This window comes from Gymnoscopelus microlampas (assembly GCF_963454915.1).
Source record: "Gymnoscopelus microlampas genome assembly, chromosome: 16".
Classification (NCBI taxonomy): Eukaryota; Metazoa; Chordata; class Actinopteri; order Myctophiformes; family Myctophidae; genus Gymnoscopelus; species Gymnoscopelus microlampas.
The window spans coordinates 44079889-44085745 of NC_139953.1; positions in this window are offsets into that span (position 1 = coordinate 44079889).

The window sequence follows — 5857 nt, forward strand, 5'->3', positions numbered from 1 at the left end:
CAATGCAACATTTGAAAATGGGACATTCTGCATAATGAGTACTTTCTACTTTTGGTACTTTAAGTACATTTTGATACTTATTTGTACTTTTACTCAAGTAAATTTTGAATTCCTGACTGTAACGAGTTATTTCTACATTGCAGTATTGATACTTTTACTTTTACTTAAGTAACAAAAAATTGTACTTTTTCCACCACTGGACAAATCTCTGCTCTAAAGTTAGTCTCATACACACTGTAAGGGAAATACAGGAGATTTGTTACTTTTTAAAGAATGTTGTCAAGTAAAAATCTAGCAAAAAACAAGTCAACAAGGCAATTTTTCTTTCGTGGTATTCTTATTATCTACAGTATATGCATATTATAGTTTGAGGATTATATTTTTGCATGTTTGATATGGCTGGCATGATTGTTATTTGTATTTACTTTACTGTATATCACTTATTGTTGTTTTATCATTTTGCAAACAAAAAAAAGAAAAAGAAAAGGAAATGCATGTATCCTAAATAAATGAATATAAACCTATTTATAGCTCAAAAAGTAGAGCCAGAGTTAAACACAATGATTTATTCAAGTCAGTGAGAAATGCAGCGTATATAAAAGACATGAGCTGTAGCATTTATTATGTAATATAATGAATATTTGATATGGTAGAATAAGCAGTTCTGAACAATGGACTGCAGAACTCTATACCAGTGGTTCTCAAACTTTTTCATGTCAAGGAGTCAAGGACCCCCAAAATGTTATGTATTTGCCCACGGACACAAATCTGAAAAGGTTTCTTTTGTGCCAGGGACGCCCCAGAAGGGAAGATTTATGTTAAAATGTTATGTTTCGATATTTTTGCAGAAATCTTTAAAAAAAAAATAGCAGATCTACAAGCTCAAAGCGCGCTGCGAGCTTGTAGATCTGCTATCTTTGAATAGCCAATGTGTGAATGGATAAAGCATTTAAAATGATTGTGATGCTATATTAATCACTTTTACTGGGGACCCCCTGAGGTCCCTGGACCCCACTTTTTTACAACCACTGCTCTCTATATGTGATCCTTGACAAGAGGAAAAGGACCACCAAAGGGTCCACTGTGGGGGGGTGAGAGAGACTCAGCATTTTCATTTGAATATTCCCAAGAAGTCAGAACAATAATGAGATAATAATGAGAATATGGTCTAACAGGACTCTACCACTTAAGTCATTTAGGCAGGTTAAAAAACATTTAAAGCTGTACAACCAATAGCAAAAATAGCATTATTTATCACAATTACATTGTATTAACATTAACATATCGTCTCTGTTGGGTGGAAACCTCATATTCCAATTTTAATGCTATTACTATTATTATTATCCTCCTGCCTTTATCTTTATGCCATTGTTTTAAATTGCTTCAATGTTGTTTTTCTGCTTTGTTGTCGAATTGTGTTGCTTTTTCTGTAAAGCACTTTGGCTTTATTCTATTTTCTGTCTTTCACCCTGTAAAGCACTTTGAGCTGCATTTATGTCATGAAAGGTGCTATATAAATACACTTTATTGTTATTATATGTCCAAAACGGTTACTTTTCAGGATACAAAAATTAAGATAAAAGTAGCAGATCTACAAGCTCGACGTAGATCTACTACTTTTGATGCTTTTGTGTGACGCTGTAGTATGATCAAGTAGGGCGTTAATTTACGAAAAAAAACCAAAATGTTTTCTAAATCCTCACAGATTTTTGAAAAAAAAATATATATTTTTTTACGATTTTTGAATAGCTAAAGAAATCTTAAGTGACACAGATGCGTTCCAGGTCTTAATGGGTTAAGTTGCGGTCAGGCAGAAACCTCATATGTCCAAAACTGTTACTTTTCAGGATGAGCCAAAAATAGCCGATCTACAAGCTCAAAACACTTTTCCAATGCGGTTTGGGATTGTAGATCGGTTATTGTCCAACTTTTGTGCGATACTGTGTGACGACATAAAAAGTTTAAATAAATCATGGAGATAAAAGAGTTTTCTGCCCGACAACAACGATTACCTTGTTATTAACATACAGATTGGTTCAAATAACATTCTATTCACTAAAAAGGTTATGAACTGATGCTTTACACATATTGTGATTTCATTATTATTTTGTCCATGTAGAATAAACAGTGTGTATATGGTAGAAACATGATTTAACGCAGCGGAACCCCACCCCATCTGAAAAGATTTTGTGCCAGGGACCCCCATAAGAGATTTGTAAAACATTGTCCAAAGAGATAGCCTCACAACGCATCGCATTACGAGCTTGTAGATCGGCTATTGTCAAAAAGCCCAAGTTAAAATAGGGTTAACGTGGTTAAACTGATTTTGCTGGGGACCCCCTGAAACCCCCACAAGGACCCCTGGTAGTCCCGACCCCGCCACGCGTTGTAAGCTTGTCGATCGGCTATTTTCAACAAAAGCTTTCCCCACAATAACAGACTGAAAACAGATACACTAGCATGGAACCCTGTGGGACTCCGCTAAACCCATTAATACCGGGAACGCATCTGTGTCATTTTAGATTTCTTCGGCTATTAAAAAAATAGCAGATATACAAGCTCATAGTGCTTAGTGCATAGTGCTCAAAGTGCGCACTCTGCCGCTCTATGAGCTTGTAGATCTGGTATTGTTTTTGAAAAATCTCGAAAATCTCAAATCTTTGAATTTACATATATTTTTTAAAGCGAACATTTGTAACTGAAATCTTTGCTTCTGGGGATTCTACAAATGTCTTCTAAATTCTATTAAACAGTTCTTTAAAAAAAAACTTAAGTTGCTATAATATCAGTGGTTCTCAAACTTTTTTCATGTCAAGGACCCCAAAAATTGCCGCCAAAATATTTTGTTCCAGGGACCTCCCAGAAGCTTTTAAAAATAATACATATATTCAAAGATTTGCAAAAGCGGCACTCGGTGCTGTGCTATGAGCTTGTATATCTGCTATTTTTTGAATAGCCATAGAAATCTTAAAATGACACAGCGTTCCCGGTCTTCACGGGTTAACCATATAGGGTTAAATGATTAACAACCATCCTGGAATAAAGACTCAATAAATTCTCACAAAACGTGTGATTTATAAAATGTCTTTTTTAATTATTATTATTATTATTATTATTTCATGTTATACGTAGCTGATTACGCAGGGCATGGGGACATCTTCACAAGGCTGCAGGGATTACAATCAAAAGGTTACCAGAAAGACAACAAAAAAAAAAACTAAAACAATAAAACAATAGTGGTTTGAATCTCTTACATCAACCGGTGGGGAAAACCAGACACGCTCTCACAATGTGCACAAACCAGGAAGAACTGGCTTCTTCATTGACTAGTAGGAAGGGTTCATCCAGAACCTTGTAGAAACCTTCCAGAAACCTGTTTTTAAGTCGTGAGATGGTTTGTTCCCCCCCATTATAACCAGAACTACCACTGAAGCAGGAGGTAGGCCCTAAAAAAAAACCTCATAAAATGTGAAAATAGCCGATCTACAGACCAGCTATTTACGCCATCTTTTGGATTATTTTGACTCAGGGTTAGTATCCTACTACCTCCCGAGCAAATTAGGTTCTGAGAACCTGTGAAACCCAGCCGTAGCGATATGGAAACAAACCCAGAACCTGTGACATACTTTATACCAGGGGCCTTCAACGTTTTCCAGGCCAAGGACCCCTTAGCTGAGAGAGAGAGATGAAGCACATATTGTATACAATTGGGGTGCAGATTCAACTTTTTCATAGATTTCATGAATCGCTTCAGACTTGTTTGACAGCACTATTTTGTAATGATTTTTTTAGTTTTAGTTTAGTTTACACATCTTCTCTATTAATATGTTGGATTCACGTTAGCGTGTATTTTCAGACATTTAAACCACTTCAACCCTCAATACCTATTAAACTTGACCGTTGGCTCTGTACTTGGCCTGGTCTTTTTCCCCCTAGGGGTCCCGGACTCCCTGTTGAAGACCCCTTCTTTTACACAGCACGACACTGATCACCTTACTTCCTGTAGTAAAAAAAAAAAAAGAGCCACATTTATAACAGATCTGTTTAGTTTTGTGATTGTATTCCCATTCCAGTGTTACAGTGTCAAAAAAAAGGCATGCATGTACATTTTCATATTTTTTTGGTCTTTTTTTGGTCATTATAACATTATAACGTGCCACTTTTATTTCTTTTTAGAAAGACATGCAATCTGAGGGAAAGGAAGTTTCATCGGGGGGGGGGGCTGGTTATGACGTAACGCAAGCGGAAAGAAAGAGCGCGAAGCGTTTCTGACGTGCGTGTTCCGGTCTGGATTCTTTGCCGTCTATCGCCGCCGCGCGTCGATCAATTTGTCACTTCATTTCGGAACTGACTGGTCTGAGATGTGTCGAGTCCAGCAGTGCAGTTTAAAGCACAGATCGCGGTGGTTTTACTACACTTTGTAGATTATATCCGGTATGGCAACCAAGGAGATTGATTGTTGTAGGGATGCACGATACTGAATTGTTCACCGAGATCCGATCATTTCAGCTGACGCCGATATCTTTCTTTGACTGCAATAATGCCACGTGTCTTAGCGGCCGGTGTTAACCATTACACTGTGTACTGTGAAGCAGGATGTTTGTTGCAGGCTTAAAGCCTGACGCATACTCCCATCGAATGCTGAAAATAGCTGACCTACAAGCTCGTCGTGAGCTTGTAGATCTGATTTTCAGCATGCGACAGACACCTCTGTACGAGATAAATGAAGTCTACCGGGGCGGGCACTGAATGGTTAGTGAGCCCGCCTAGGGAGCCAGAGGCCCTGGTTGCCCCAGGTTCGATTCCAGGCCAGGTCAGCATATGTGTCGATGAAATTAAATTTGTCCCTAAGCAAGACTCTTAACTCCTAATTGCTCACAGGTTCTCATTGGAAACAAGACCGCAAGGACTTTCATGAACGACCTGTTAAAAGGAATTATCCTTATCCTTATCCATCACAAAATTACTGCAACCTTTAAGTAGGGAAAACATACAGTGTAACATTTATTTTGGCAAGCACGCAGTCAATCCACCAACACAAAATCAATACCTCATCTCAGCGTGACATATTGGGCAAAATCTAACATAATGATACCGAGCCCGAAACCATAACACAAATCTATCGCTGGCCGATACAGACGAGCTGACTCTTATCGTGCATCCCAAAGATTGATGTTTTTTATTCTCTCCTTAAAATTACGTACAGTACACTAAAACCGTTAAGACCAACAGGCTCTATGCACAGCGGCCATATTGTGAAGACATTCACAGGTGTTACCAATGATACTAATGAAGGCTCTGTTCCATTTCCATCAATTTCCATCAATTTACACTGAGAGTGTACAAATGGAACCAAATGGACCCTTACGGGTCCATTTGATTCCATTTGCACAATCTCAGAGTTACACACGCGAGGGCCCATTTGGAAACCCCTTAAGGAACCCCAGATTTGAGACCCATTGGTGTAGCAGTGTTTCCAGTGAGCCAACATGAACAATATCAGCACCCTGACTCTGTTTGAGCAGAATGGAACAGAGCCTTCGTCAGTATCATTGGTAACACCTGTGAATGTCTTCACAATATGGCTGCTGTGCATAAAGCCTATTTCAAGCGGTCCACAAGTTGATAACCGTTTTATATAAAATTACTTTTGAACCACAATCGTGGGTCACCTCGCTGGACTCTCTCTTGCGAGTCCCTGCACTTCATTGGTGTAACTTAGCTCTGCATTCCGATTGGTCGATACAGCAGCTAGCTGTTTGTTTTTTTTGGAGCGTTCAGTCACAAGTTGTATTTCGTTAGAACGTGAGGTTTGTGTGTTTTCTCCTTAAAAAGCACCAAGACTGGCATTGACACG